The sequence below is a fragment of the Odocoileus virginianus genome, chromosome 7 (genome assembly GCF_023699985.2).
Source record: "Odocoileus virginianus isolate 20LAN1187 ecotype Illinois chromosome 7, Ovbor_1.2, whole genome shotgun sequence".
NCBI classification, from domain to species: domain Eukaryota; kingdom Metazoa; phylum Chordata; class Mammalia; order Artiodactyla; family Cervidae; genus Odocoileus; species Odocoileus virginianus.
In genome coordinates this window covers 77,974,984-77,991,450 of record NC_069680.1, presented here as the reverse complement: position 1 = coordinate 77,991,450, position 16,467 = coordinate 77,974,984, and the positions used below count along the sequence as shown (strand labels likewise).

Sequence of the window (16,467 nt, the reverse complement as noted above, 5' to 3'; positions counted from 1 at the left end):
AAATGCGCATTAGTAGATGAACAGATAAACAAGATGTTTGTTTCTTGAATTCATACTTTAATTTTCCTACCGTCATTATCTCTTTCTGGATTACAATGGTGTTATTGGATTTTAGCAGCATCCAGCATGGAGCTGTGCCTAGTGAGTTTTGTTGAATGGATGCATAGCAGAATTAATCCTGTTTTACCAAATCTAATCTTAGGTTTTTATTTTACAGATCAAGATAATGGATCAAGACAGAGCCAGAAGTTCCCCGGGACTTGAAGTCTAGCTTATATTATTAATAGAAGTGGCTAGAAGGTAGTTATTTTAAGAGATAAGATTTTAAAACAGAGGAAAGTGCTGAGGCACCTTTCTAGAGAGAGTTTAGGAACCATGTTTCAGAGGCTTGGGTCTGTAGTTGAAGGAATAATGGAGAAACAGTAAGATATTGAGGGAGAGAAAGAGAGAGAAGATATTTATGTTCTCTACTATAAATTTGATTCTGTCATTCAACCTGTTGGCATGTTTTCAGAAACTATAGGAAAGGTTAGTAATTGCTTTTGTATGCCATTTTGAAACATCCTTGAATGCCACACTGGATCAAGATGGAGCCACAACATAGCTCTAAGCTTTATTACAGATGAATGAATGGAAATTTTCTAAGATAATATCTGTGACTCTTGAAATTTCTGAAAACAATTTCAATAATACAGTCAGCAAATAATCTTTTGAAGTAAATTATAGCAAGGTAACACTCTGCTTAAAATATTTTGGTGGTTTCATTCTTTGGAATAAAATCCTTGCCTTTCATAATATCATTATCTAGTCTCTAACTCTTTTCCTTTTCTCTTAATAGGGACACCTTTCCAGTATATTTCTTTCTCTATCCTACAAAAGGGAGTTTTGTTTTGTTTTTCTTTTGCATCTATTAGTACATTTTTCAAGTGTTCATTTTGGTTTCTGATAATTCATACATTTGATTCTTTGTTCTTTACATTTTGAATAGCCTCATCCTACCCACTTCTCCATATGAAACTTGGTTCTTACTTAGCTTAAAACTCAGTTTAGATAAGACTTCTTCAAAGCATTGACTAATCCCTTATAAAGACCTTGGCATTAATACAACTAGTTCAAAAGTCTCTACTCATGGGACTTCCCTGGTGATCCAGTGGCTAAGACTCTGCATGCCCAGCGCAGGAGGCCTGGGGTTTGATCCCTGGTCAGGGAACTAGATCCCACATGCCATGAGTAAAGATCCAATGTGCTACAACTAAAGCCAAATAAATAAATAATTTTTTTTTTTTTAAAAAGTCTCTACTCTGTGTTCTGACAGAGTAAAATAATTAATCATTCCTTCTTTAAACAGATAGTATCTTGTGTGTATATCTGTGTGTGTGTGTATTAACCTCAGAACCTAGGCTAGTGCTACGGTCTAAATGTTTGTGTTTCCCAAAATATATATGTTGACATCCTATTGTGCAGTGTGAAACTATTAAGGAGATGAGGCCTTTGGGAGATGCTTAGATCATGAGGCTGGAGCCCTCATAAATGACATTAGTGGCCTTGTAAAAGAAACTTCACAGAGCTAGCTCCCTAGCCCCTACCATCATGTGAAGACACGGCAGTAAGTCAGCAATTTATAACTTAGAAGTTGTATTTATCAGAATGCAACCATGCTGCCACCCTAATCTTCAACTTCTAGCTTTAAGAACTGTGATGAATAAATTTCTATTGTTTATAAGCCACCCAGCCTGTGATATTTTGTTATATCAGGCTTCATGGACTAAGACACCTAGTAATCTGTTAATAAACACTTAAAAATATTCAATTATATGATATTTTGGGACTTCCTTGATGGTCTAGTGACTAAGACTCTGCACTTCTAATGCAGGGGGCTTGGGTTTGATCTCTGGTCAGGGAACTAGATCCCACGTGCCACAACTAAGAGTTTGCATACTGCAACTAAAGATCCCATATGCCACAATGAAAACTGAAGATTCCACATGCAGCAACTAAGACCTGGCACAGCCAAATAAAATGAATAAATAAAAATAAACATTAGAAAATACATGATATATCAATTAAAATTTACTAAACTTACTATTTAAATTCAGAAAGAAGTGCTCATTATATTTTCAATGTATATAACAATGTTTCAAGAAGAAAAAATCAAATGGGCTGCAACCATAAAATATATGAAACATGTACATATGTGGGGAAAAAGTGAAAAACAAGAAGAAATTCTTAAAATCAGTAACTACTGAAAAATCCCATATATTCACTGTATTTTGTCCAACATATCTGGTATCACATGTCTTCATTTTAAGGAAAAATCTTGACAATATTATATGTAGTAAAAATGTAAAGGCAGTAGTTAAGTTCAAGGTGAATCCTCTTTATTGGAAAAAGTTTGTTAATATATTCTCTGTGAGTCTTTAGTTGATTCTAAACTCATTAAAGCTTATATTTTGTCTTATCTCCAGTGATATGGTATTTGCTTCAGTGTAAAGATGTGATTATTTATTTGATTGCAACCATCTGTTCCCTAAAAGTCAATTATCTTTCTCAGGATTTGGAGTGATATCTACAGATTCCTAGGGTGTCCACTTTCTTTTCCCTTGAGAGAAAAAATTTTGATTGTGTTTCTTTTTTATTCTCTCCTGGGTTTTCTCCTCAATCAAACCTGTCCTTGAGGAGTTCAAAGGTAGCAATTTACAGAGCTTGAGTCTAAGAACTACCAGTGACTGCATAGGAAATAAATGACTATGTATATTCAGGGGCCCGTTAAGACTTCATCTACTTCTAGCTTTTCAAATTCATGTGCAGAAGCAGTAGTGTACAGAAAAGTCCAAACACTTTTTATAACATGGTTTTCACTACATAAAACATGGAGATGTTAGGAAGAGGAAACCAGAGAGCTTATATATAACGAGCAGGTAGTGTATGTCCATTACTATGCAAAGTAATCTGTTTATATAATCCATCAAATCTTTACAACAGATCAATAAGGCAGGCATTTTTCCAGCTATTTTTCATGAGAAAATTAAGAGTTGCAAACTTGCCCAAGGAGAACCAGTTACATTAACGGGAGACCTGAATTAAAACCCAAGTCTAAATAACTTCAAAACATGTTCTTTCATAAGTCTTTTTACTTCATATAGCTATGTAACAGTTGTTTAGTGCACTTTCAACTTTTTCTAAACCTCTATTTCAACGTGGTAGTTTATAGGTTTTCTGAATGTCAAAGTACAATCAGCCCTTGGATATCAACCCAAGACGGATTGGTTCCAGATCTCTTCCCATACCAAAATTGATGGATTCTCCATTCCCTTACATAAAATGGTATAATATTTGCATATAACCTATACACACTCTCACATATACTTTAAATTATCTCTAGATCACTTGACACCTCAGTTCAATTCAGTCACTCAGTTTGGTCCGACTCTTTGCGACCCCATGGACTGCAGCACACCAGGCCCCCTTGTACATCACCAACTCCTGGAGTTTACTTAAACTCATGTCTATCGAGTCAGTGATGCCATCTAACTATCCTATCCTCTGTCATCCCTTTCTCCTGCTGCCCTCAATCTTTCCCAGCATCAGGGTTTTTTCAAATGAGTCAGTTCTTCGCATCAGGTGGCCAAAGCATTGGAGTTTCAGCTTCAGCATCAGTCCTTCCAATGAATATTCAGGACTAATTTCCTTTAGGATGGACTGGTTGGATCTCCTTGCAGTTCAAGGGACTATCAAGAGTCTTCTCCAACACCACAGTTCAAAAGCATCAATTTTTCGGCACTCAGCTTTCTCCACAGCCCAACTCTCACATCCATACATGACTACTGGAAAAACCATAGCCTTGACCAGATGACTTTTGTTGGCAAAGTAATGTCTCTGCTTTTTAATATGCTGTCTAGGTTGGTCATAGCTTTTTTTCCAAGGAGTAAGCGTCTTTTAATTTCATGGCCTATGACAGCAAATATAATGTAAATACTATGCAAGTAATTGCTGGTGCACAGAGCTTTCAAGTTTTACCTTTTGGAAATTCCTGAAAATTTTTTCTGAATATTTTTAAACCATAGTTGGTTGAATATGCAGATGTAGAAACCATATATATGGAGAGCTGAAGTGTATATATAGGGAGAGTATTAGATACAGTTTTGTCTCGCAAAGTGTGTATAGTCTAGTTTAGAAGATAATGCATGAACCAAAGTAAAACACTAAATTAAATAATATGTAATGAAAATTTGAAGACACATGTATTTTCTGTTTCCTTTTTCTTCCTTCCTTCCTTCTTTCCTTCCTTCCTTCTTTCTTTCCTTTCTTTCTTTCTCCCCCCCCCTTTTTTTATAATGTTTTTAAGGCTGGAGAGTAAATCGCTTCCAGTCATTCATCTGGCTAGCACTGGAATTTACTTTTAGTGCTAAAATCAATTGGTATTTTCCTGCAACTTTGTTTATTTCCTTAAAATGATTGGCCTTTATATATAAATATTTCTTTATTGATTTTATAATAAACAATAATTTCTAAAAGTCTTGCTTGAATTATTATTGGAAGTTTTTGGGAATTTATATATTAATTTGTGATTAGATAAAATTTCAAAAATACTAAGCCCTCCATCTCATAAGCACAACACAACTCATTTATTTAGGTCTTCTTTTATGGCTCTCAGCAGTTTCAAGTGGTTTTAATGAAGAAGTCCTAGATATTATCTATCCCTAAGTATTGAATTACTTTTGGCACTATTGTAAATTTTTTTTTTAATCTCATGTTATACTTTTGTCTTGCTGGTAAAATTGACCTTTTTAGGGTTGTTAAATAATTTGATCATGTTTGAGGACATTCAAAAATGGTTTCTATTAACTGAATGCTATTTGGAAATTATTGACAAATAATACAGTTCATTTAACTAATTTTTTTATAATATAGAGAGCCATTTCATATTTACTTTCATCTCATTCCTTCAACACATTGAGGCAGTGTTGGAAGTTATTTTAATTTTCTCAGTTTATAAGAAAAAAGTCTATTGTAGGCATCATTTATTGAAAACTTGTAAGTAACTCTTGATTATTACATCCTAAATTTGTGTCCTACAAGCTTATCAGGATCATCTAATAGTTTAGTAGTTGTCTGATCAGTCTATCAAGATTTTCTAAGTAGACAATAATGTTATCTACATTTCTCTTTAATGGCTAGGATAATCAGTATGAAATTGAATAGGAATGTGAGAATGGGTATCTTTGCTTTGTTCTCAATCTTAAGAGGAAAGTGACAAATTTTTTATAGGACACATAATGTTTTTGATTTTTTTTTATTGTTGTAGATGCCTTTTATCAGGTAGTAGACTATGCCAAAGTCTTTTATTTATTTATTTTTATTAGTTGGAGGCTAATTACTTCACAACATGGCAGTGGGTTTTGTCATACATTGACATGAATCAGCCATGGAGTTACATGTACTCCCCATCCCAATCCCCCCTCCCACCTCCCTCTCTACCCGATTCCTCTGGGTCTTCCCAATACACCAGGCCCGAGCACTTGTCTCATGCATCCCACCTGGGTTGGTGATCTGTTCACTATAGATAATATATATGCTGTTCTCTCAAAACATCCCACCCTCGCCTTCTCCCACAGAGTCCAAAAGTCTGTTCTGTACATCTGAGTCTCTTTTTCTGTCTTGCATATAGGGTTATCATTACCATCTTTCTAAATTCCATATATATGTGTTAGTATGCTGTAATGTTCTTTATCTTTCTGGCTTACTTCACTCTGTATAATGGGCTCCAGTTTCATCCATCTCATTAGAACTGATTCAAATGAATTCTTTTTAATGGCTGAGTAATATTCCATGGTGTATATGTACCACAGCTTCCTTATCCATTTGTTGATGGGCATCTGGGTTCCTTCCATGTCCTGGCTATTATAAACAGTGCTGCGACGAACATTGGGGTGCACGTGTCTCTTTCAGATCTGATTTCCTCGGTGTGTATGCCCAGGAGTGGGATTGCTGGGTCATATGGCAGTTCTATTTCCAGTTTTTTAAGAAATCTCTACACTCTTCTCCATATTGGCTGCACTAGTTTGCAGTCCCACCAACAGTGTAAGAGGGTTCCCTTTTCTCCACACCCTCTCCAGCATTTATTGCTTGTAGACTTTTGGATAGCAGCCATCCTGACTGGCGTGTAATGGTACCTCATTGTGGTTTTGATATGCATTTCTCTGATAATGAGTGATGTTGAGCATCTTTTATGTGTTTGTCAGCCATCTGTGTGTCTTCTTTGGAGAAATGTCTGTTTAGATCTTTGGCCCATTTTTTGATTGGGTCATTTATTTTTCTGGAATTGAGCTTCAGGTGTTGCTTATATATTTTTGAGATTAATCCTTTGTCTATTGCTTCATTTGCTATTATTTTCTCCCAATCTGAGGGCTGTCTTTTCACCTTACTTATAGTTTCCTTTGTTGTGCAAAAGCTTTTAAGTTTCATTAGGTCCCATTTGTTTATTTTTGCTTTTATTTCCAATATTCTGGGAGGTGGGTCATAGAGGATCCTGCTATGATTCATGTCAAGAGTGTTTTGCCTATGTTCTCCTCTAGGAGTTTTATAGTTTCTGTTCTTACATTTAGATCTTTCATCCATTTTGAGTTTATTTTTGTGTATGGTGTTAGAAAGTATTCTAGTTTCATTCTTTTACAAGTGGTTGACCAGTTTTCCCAGCACCACTTGTTAAAGAGGTTGTCTTTTTTTCCATTATATATTCTTGCCTCCTTTGTTAAAGATAAGGTGTCCATAGGTTCATGGATTTATCTCGGGACTTTCTATTCTGTTCCATTGATCTATATTTCTGTCTTTGTGCCAGTACCATACTATCTTGATGACTGTGGCTTTGTAGTAGAGTCTGAAGTCAGGGAGGTTGATTTCTCCAGTTCCATTCTTCTTTCTCAAGATTACTTGCCAAAGCCTTTGACTGTGTGAATCACAATAAACTGGAAAATTCTGAAAGAGATGGCAATGCCAGATCACCTGACCTGCCTCTTGAGAAACCAATATGCAGGTCAGGAAGCAACAGTTATGACTGAACATGGAACAACAGAGTTGTTCCAAATAGGAAGAGGAGTACGTCAAGGCTGTATATTGTCACCCTGCTTATTTAACTTATATGCAGAGTACATCATGAGAAATGCTGGACTGGATGAAGCACAAGCTGGAATCAAGATTGCCGGGAGAAATATCAGTGACCTCACATATGCAAATGACACCACCCTTAGGGCAGAGAGTGAAGAGGAACTAAAAAGTCTCTTGATGAAAGTGAAAGAGGAGGGTAAAAAGTTGGCTTAAAGCTCAACATTCAGAAAACTAAGATCGTGGCATCTGGCCCCATCACTTCATGGGAAATAGATGGGGAAACAGTGGGAACAGTGTCAGACTTTATTTTGGGGGGCTCCAAAATCACTGCAAATGGTAATTGCATCCATGAAATTAAAAGACGCTTACTCCTTGGAAGAAAAGTTATGGCCAAACTAGATAGCATATTAAAAAGCAGAGACACATTACTTTGTCAACAAAAGTCCATCTAGTCAAGATTGTGGTTTTTCCAGTGATCATGTATGGATGTGAGAGTTGGACTGTGAAGAAAGCAGAGCACTGAAGAATTGATGCTTTTGAACTATGGTGTTGGAGAAGACTTTTGAGGATCTCTTGGACTGCAAGGATATCCAACCAGTCCATCCTAAAGGAGATCAGTCCTGGGTGTTCATTGCTGAAGTTGAAACTCCAATACTTTGGCCACCTCATGAGAAGAGTTGACTCATTTTAAAAGACCCTGATCCTGGGAGGGATTGGGGACAGGAGGAGAAGGGGACAACAGAGGATGAGATGGCTGGATGGCATCACCAACTCAATGGGCATGGATTTGGGTAGACTCCAGGAGTTGCTGATGGACAGGGAAGCCTGGAGTGCTGCAGTTCTTTGGGTCACAAAGAGTTGGACACGATTGAGAGACTGAACTGAACTGAACTATTTAGTCACTAAGGTGTGTCCAGATCTGTGTGACACCATGGGCTGCAGCACTCCAGTCTTCCCTGTTCCTTCACTATCTCCTGGAGTTTGCTCAAATTCATGTCTATTGAGTAGGTAAAACAATAACATTAACGATATTTGAATGCTGAAGTGATATTGCATGCTGGAATAAATTACACTGGGTCATAGTGTACAACAGTTTTTATATAGTGTTGGATGTCAGTCACTAATATTTTACTATAGTTTATCGGTATTCATTAGTTGTTGTAGTCAGTGACTAAGTCGTGTCCAATTGTTTGCAGCCCCATGGATTGCAGCATCTTCCACAGTTTTCTCAAACTCAATTTCATTGAATTGGTGATGCTATGCAGCCATCTCAGCTGCTGTTGTCCCCTACTCCTCCTTCCTTCAATCTTTTCTAGTATCAGGGTCTTTTGCAATGGGCCAGCTGCTCAAATCAGACGGCCAAAGTATTGGAGCTTAAGCTTCAGCATCAGTCCTGCTAATTAATATTCAGGACTGGTTTCCTTTAGGATTGACTGGCTTGATCCTCTTGCTGTCCAAGGGACTGTCAACAGTCTTTTCAAGCACCACAGTTCAAAAGCATCAATTTTTCAGCAGTCAGCCTTCTTTATGGTCCAACTTTCATATCCATACATGACTACTGGGAAAACAATAACTTTGACTATAAAGACCCTTCTTGGCAAATGATATCTCTGCTTTTTAATACGCTGTCTCTTGTCACAACTTTTCTTCCAAGGAGCAAGTGTCTTCTAATTTTGTGGCAGTAGTCAGCATCTACAGTGATTCTGGAGCCCAAGAAAACAAAATATCTCACTGTTTCCTCTTTTTCTCCTATTTTCCATAAAGTTACCCATGATCTTAGTTTTTTTGAACGTTGAGTTTTAACAAGAGGTTTTTTTGATCTTCTTAACTTTCTGCTATCATGAGGTACAGTTAGCTTTAATTCCTGGTTTTTTGAGATTTTGTATCATGGAAATATATTGACTTGATGAATTATTTTGTCTCCTATTGACATGACTATAAGGCTTTTTCTATGTTATTTTGTAATATGCTGAATTACATTAATGATATTTGAATGCTGAAGTGATATTGCATTATTGGAATAAATCCTACTTGGTCATAGTGCATAATTGTTTTCAATGATGTTTTTCTTGAGTCACTGGGCTTCCATGGCAGCTCAGTAAAGAGCTTCCATGGTAAAGAATTCACCTACAATGCAGGAGATGCTGGTTTGATACCTGGGTCAGGAAGGTCCCCTAGAGAAGGGATAGGCTACCCACTCCACTATTCTTTGGCTTCCCTGATGGCTCAAAGGGTATAGAATTAAGTAGAAATGCAGGAGACCTGGGTTTAATCCCTGGGTTGAGAGGATCTCCTGGGGAGGGCACTGGCAACCCGCTCCAGTATTCTTGTCTGGAAAACAGAACACATATGTATATCAATTCACTTCCTTTTGCCAGACGTTACAGAACTGATCAGAATTCAAAACATTTTTCTGAATCTAAGCTCACTGTGGCTCAGATCATGAACACCTTATTGCAAAATTCAGACATAAATTGAAGAAAATAGGGAAAACCACTAGATCATTCAGTTCAGTGCAGTTGCTCAATTGTGTCCAAATCTTTGCAACCCCATGGACTACTTCAGCACACCAGGCCTCCCTGTCCATCACCAACTACTGGAGTTTACTCAAACTCATGCCCATTGAGTCGGTGATGCCATCCAACCATCTCATCTTCTGTCATCTCCTTCTCCTCCCGCCTTCAATCTTTCCCAGCATCAGGGTCTTTTCAAATGAGTCAACTCTTTTCAGTATGAAAAGACCATTCAGGTATGACCTAAATCAAATCCCTTATGATTATACAGTGCAAGTGACAAACAGATGAAAGGGATTAGATCTGATAGACAGAGTGCCTGAAGAAATATGGACAGAAGTTCCTGACGTTGTAAAGGAAGCAGTGATCAAGACAATCCCCAAGAAAAAGAAATGTGAAAAGGCAAAATTGTTGTCTGAGGAGGGCTTACAAATAACTATGAAAAGAAGAGAAGCTAAAGGTAAAGGAGAAAAGGAAAGATATATGCATTTGAATGCAGAGTTCCAAAGAATAGCAAGGAGAGATAAAGCCTTCCTCAGAGATCAATGCAAAGAAATAGAGGAAAACAATAGAATGGGAAAGAGTAGAGATCTCTTCAAGAAAATTAGAGATACCAAGAGAACATTTCATGGAAAATGGGCACAATAAAGGACAGAAATGATATGGACCTAACAGAAGCAGAAGATATTAAGAAGAGGTGGCAAGAATACACAGAAGAGCAATACAAAAAAAAAAAAATTCATGACTTAAATAACCATGATGGTTATGGACTTAAAACGAGACATCCGGGAATGTGATGTCAAGTGAGCCTTAGGAAACATCACTATGAACAAAGTTAGTGGAGGCGATGAAATTCCAATTGAGCTATTTCAAATCCTAAAAGATCATGCTGTTAAAGTGCTGCACTAAATATACCAGCACATTTGGAAAACTCAGCAGTGGCCATAGAACTGGAAAAGTTCAGTTTTCATTCCAATCTCAAAGAAATGTAATGCCAAAGAATGCTCAAACTATCACACAATTGCACTCATCTCACACACTGGTGAAGTAGTGCTCAAAATTCTCCACGCCAGGCTTCAACATGAATTTCCAGATGTTCAAGCTGGATTTAGAAAAGACAGAGGAACCAGAGATCAAATTGACAATATCCATTGGACCATCAAAAAAGCAAGGGGATTCCAGAAAAACATCTATTTCTGCTTTATTGACTACACCAAAGCCTTTGATTGTGTGGATCACAGCAAACTGTGGAAAATTCTTAAAGAGATGTGAATACCAGACCACCTGACTTACCTCATGAGAAATCTGTATGCAGGTCAAGAAGCAACATTTAGAACTGGTCATGGAACAAACAGACTGGTTCCAAATCAGGAAAGGAGTAAGCCAAGGCTGAATATTATCACCCTGCTTATTTAACTTAAATGCAGAGTACAGCATGAGAAATGCAAGGCTGGATGAAGCACAAGCTGGAATCAAGATTGCTGGGAGAAATATCAATAACCTCAGATATGCAGGTGACACCAACATTATGCCAGAAAGCAATAAAGAACTAAAGAGCCTCTTGATGAAAGTAAAAGAGGAGAGTGAAAAAGCTGGCTTAAAACTCAACATTCAGAAAGCTAAGATCGTGGCACCTGGTCCCATCACTTCATGGCAAATAGATGTGGAAACAATGGAAACAAGGACAGACTCTCTCTCTTTTTTTTTTTTTGGTTTCCAAAATCACTGCAGATGGTAACTACAGCCACGAAATTCAAAGACGCTTGCTCCTTGGAAGAAAAGTTATGATCAACCTAGACAGTGTATTGTACAGCAGAGACACTACTTTGCCATCAAAGGTCCATCTAGTCAAAGATATGTTTTTTTCCATTAGTCATGTATGGATATGACAGTTGGACTATAAACATAGCTGAATGCCAAGGAATTACTGCTTTTGAACTGTGGTGTTGGAGAAGATTCTGGGGAGTCCCTTCAAGGAGATCCAATCAGTTCATCCTAAAGGAAATCAGTCCCAAATATTCACTGGAGGGACTGATGCTGAAGCTGAAATTCCAACACTTTGGTCACCTGATGCAAAGTGACTCATTGGAAAAGACCCTGATCCTGGGAAAGATTGAAGGTAGGAGAGAGAAGGGGATGATAGAGGATAAGATTGTTGGATGGCATCACCAACTCGATGGACTTGAGTTTGAATAATCTCCAGGGGTTGGTGATGAACAGGGGGGCCTGGTGTGCTGTAGTCCATGGGGTTGCAAAGAGTCAGACATCACTGAGTGACTGAACTGAACTGAATAATGAGAGTAGGGTAGGAGGAAATGGTATATATTTTTAAATGTTCAGAAGAGAAAGCTCTTAAATATTCAGCTGTTTTTTTCTTTATTTCAGAGGGTAAAAACTATATTCTCATGTATCTGCCAAAAAAAAATGTTTGTTTGTTTATATAAGATACATCTTTCCAAGAAAACGATTTGACTTTCTATTAGTTCTTGCCATTAAGTTTCACTTTTGAGATCCAGAGATAAAATTGTTAACAGGTCTTTCCCTATACCAGATTGTACAGAAACCTAAAGAGACAAATGAAGACACACACAGACACATAGACCCAAGGATACATGCACACATACACACACACACACACACACACACACACACACATGCACAGAGAGATACACACACTTAGTGTTTTAGTTTATTCCTTTATACTTAGAATACTGTATATTCAAATTTGTTTATCTAAAAAGAAAAAAATTGCCATATTTTATTACCCATTTTTTCATGCTTGCATCAGTTATATCAGACATTGATGATTTATGTTATTCAGTAGTCCACCTTTCATAAAGTCTGTCTCTAATTATATCTTTCATGTTTACAAAAAATAAAAGCTAGAGAAAGCCTTGGCTCTTACCCAATGCAACTAGGATTTTAAATATTTCTGTTTTTAAAATGGGCTAAGTAATCTTAGCAAAATTTTAGCCAATCACATAAAAAATGCTTGGTAAAGCTGACCACGGTATAGTGATTATGAAGCAGCTGAAACTCTTAAATTCCTTGGCAATTTTCAAGAATATGCTTGTTTTAAAGAATGATTTTGGTAGAAACCATTGAATATATAACTGAGTTTTATTTGAACTTGTTCTACTCATGACATTTTATCTCATCAGCAGAGAGACTATATTCTCAAAATGAGGTTGCTAAATTTTTTTAACAACATGATGATTACAAAGATGAAATTGAAATTATTGAGATGTATAGGAGCTTCAATTTCTTTTAAGATCAAATTGCCAGGGCCACACTGAGGTGGAATGATCTCTCCCAAATGATGTGTATATCTTGTGCCTAATAATATGTTAAGGCACAGAAATTTATAGCTCTACAGAGTGTTGGTAATAATTCATGTATTATGTCTGAAATGTAAAAATTACTCATTCTCAGGTAAAGTAGTATGTGTAAAAATGGGTACATGTGGACCTGAGCCAAAAGTTGATATATATTAAGATTATAAGCTTCTGTTTCAGAAGACCAGACATACTCTTATGCAAACTGAATCTACTCTGAAGAGAGGATCAGTGTAACACAGGAAGTATCTCACTGTGAGTTTTTCAAATCAATGTTCAGCATATGTCATGCTTGATTTATTGTGCTTGTTAAAAGAACAGTTTACATCTATTTGAGTAACATCAAAACTCCCAAGGCCTTAGATGATCCCTATATGTAGGTATTCTCAATCTCTTACATATATGTCCCTTACACCCATAAACACTTTTCCAACACATCTTTGAAGCATTAAACTTAACACCAGACAACCTGAGAAGTGTGCAATCATGTTACTGAAAGCTTGCAAATGTAAGGAGGTAATAGGAAGGAGCAACGCATGTGAATATCTTTTGTGATTTGCCACAAAAGTGTTATTTAGAGAGAGAGAAGGAGTTATGGCTTCAGCTACAACAATCAAAGTGTTTGGATTTCATCCTTCTCATCGTTATAGTAAGAAGAAGCTGAACAAGCTAAAATTCAGTAAATATTCTCTAACCCATCTTCTTGAACTGAAGACACAGGGAAATCTGCCATCTCCAAATCAGGAGACATGAGTGAATCTAGAGAGTCACAGCTGTGCTTGGAGTAGAAACCACAGGAGCAGTAAGCAGGTGGGAACATTTAAATGGTAATTTTGAAGATTACTAGAGGCTGAGTGATAACTAGTTGAAGAGAGAAAGTTCTGGGAACAACAGTCTTAGGGGTTCCCCACAATATTGGGGGTTTTGCCTCAAGGAAACCATCAAATTCTCAAAGTGATGATCCAAAAAATATCATCTAATAGGTCTGACAGAGGGAGAAGAAAATTAATCATCTGAAGTGGAACCAAAGTGTTTTTTGGAACAGAAGGCTATTTGCCAATAAATAATGAGACATAATTATAAGATCTAATCATAGGATACTTTGGCCACCTAATGCAAAGAGCCAACTCATTGGAAAAGATCCTGATGCTAGGAAAGATTGAAGGCAAAAGAACAAGAGAGCAGCAGAGGATGCGATGGTTGGATAGCATCACCCGTTCAATGGACATGAAATTGGGCAAACTCCAGGAGATAGTGAGGGGCAGGGAGGAATGGTATGCTACTGCCCATGGGGTCACAAAGAGTTGTACTTGACTTAGCAACTGAACAATAACAATCATAAGATGACAGGTTGCTTCTCTTTCTTCACTCCTTAATATTATAGTGTAGTAACTGTGTATTACAGCAGAAGGAATACTGAGGCAAAGACTCTACTAATGAGGAGATCATAGGGAAGTTTAAAGATAACTTGCCACGCTTCTCTGTCCATGGAATTCTCCAGGCAAGAATGCCAGAGTGGGTAGCCATTCCCTTCTCCAGGGGGTCAGGGATATTCCCAACCCAGGTGTCAAGCCCAGGTCTCCCTCAGTGCAGGCAGATTCTTCACCATCTAAGCCACCAGGGAAGCCCCTTAAAAATAACAGGGGGGTACAAATAAAGGTATTAGAGGAATATGAAGCTTCTGGAATCTACAATTAGAGAAAATACTGAGCATAGCCCAATAAGTATCCACATGTACATAAAATCTCACAATAAAAACCTATTTTCCACATTTCCTATTTCTGAATGCATCATAGTAAGCTTCCAACAACAATAAAATCACAAGGTTTGTGAAAGGCAGGAATAATTGTTGTCTGAAGAGATAGTGCAAGCATCTAATCCAGACTCAGATACGACTCAGACTGACTGGAAATATCAGGAGACAACATAAAATAACTAAGATTAATAGGTTCAGGTTTCTCATGAAAAAAAGTAGGAACATGAAAGAAAAGTTAAGTAATATAAGATGAGAAATGTAAAATCTAAGAAAACAAATCAAATGAAAATCCAAGACATCAATAAATGGTAATGGAAACAAAGAATATTTCTGATTGACTTACCAATAAACTAAACAAGACCAATGAGAGAATTGTTGAGCTTGACCGAGGTAAACAGATACCTCTCAAAATGAATGAAAATAGAGCAAAGTATCTCAAAACACAAGCCCTATTTCAAAAGGTGTTAGGATACATAATCGGATACTAGAAGAAGAAGAAAGTACAATGGGGCAGAAAATATTAGAAATAAAGATAGCCAGGAATACTTTAAGGTTAATGATAGACACAAAATCACAATACAGGAAGCTTAGAGAATTCAAAGCAGGATAAATTACCAAAAATGCCACATCTAGCCATATTATATATTTAAAATGAAAAAACTGAAGACAAATACAAAGCTATGAAAGAATAAAAGGGGGAAAGTATGTTATCTTTCTTGTATGTAACAAGAGCAAGAGTTATAGTAGACATCTAGCCAGAAATTGTCAACAAAGGACAATAGAGTGACATATTTAAAGTGTTGAAAGAAAATTTTATCAACCTAGACTCCTATATACAGTGAAATTATCCTTCAAAATAAGGGTATATAAATAGTTTCAGAAATAAATAAAGACAATGTATATCTAGGACACCCTTCAAGAAATGTTAAAAGAAGTTTTCAGAAAAAAAGGGGAAAGTATATAGGAAAGATGCCTAGGTTTATATAGGAAAAATAAGAGAACTGGAGAAGGAATAAATAAAAGTAAAGGATTTTTTAGTTCGCTGATTCCTAGAATTTCGATGTTCACTCGTGCCATCTTCTGTTTGACCACTTCCAATTTGCCTTGATTCATGGACCTAACATTCCAGGTTCCTATGCAATATTGCTCTTTACAGCATCGGATCTTGCTTTTATTACCAGTCACATCCACAACTGGGAATCGTTTTTGCTTTGGCTCTATCCCCTCATTCTTTCTGGAGTTATTTCTCCACTGAGCTCCAGTAGGATATTGGGCACCTACTGACCTGGGGAGTTCCTCTTTCAGTATCCTTTTACCTTTTCATATTGTTCATGGGGTCCTCAAGGCAAGAATACTGAAGTGGTTTGCCATTCCCTTCTCCAGTGGACCACATTCTGTCAGACCTCTCCACCATGACCTGTCCGTCTTGGGTGGCCCCACACGGCATGGCTTAGTTTCACTGAGTTAGACAAGGCTGTGGTCCTGTGATCAGATTGGCTAGTTTTCTGTGATTATGGTTTCAGTCTGTCTGCCCTCTGATGCCCTCTCGCAACACCTACCGTCTTACTTGGGTTTCTCTTACCTTGGGCGTGGGGTATCTCTTCACGGCTGCTCCAGGAAAGTGCAGCCGCTGCTCCTTACCTTGGCTGAGGTCATCCCTCCTGACCTTGAACATGGAGTAGCTCCTCTCTGGCCTCCTGCGAGGCCCAGCCGTCACTCCTTGGACGTGAGGTTGCTCCTCTCTGCTGCCGCCCCTGAC

General features: G+C 37.4%; 1 pseudogene; it reads right to left on the bottom strand.

Annotated features, from left to right (window-relative positions):
• Positions 1 to 16,383, bottom strand: part of LOC139035898 (craniofacial development protein 2-like) — a 191,540-nt pseudogene extending 175,157 nt beyond the window's left edge.
• Positions 16,384 to 16,467: the final 84 nt, after the last annotated feature.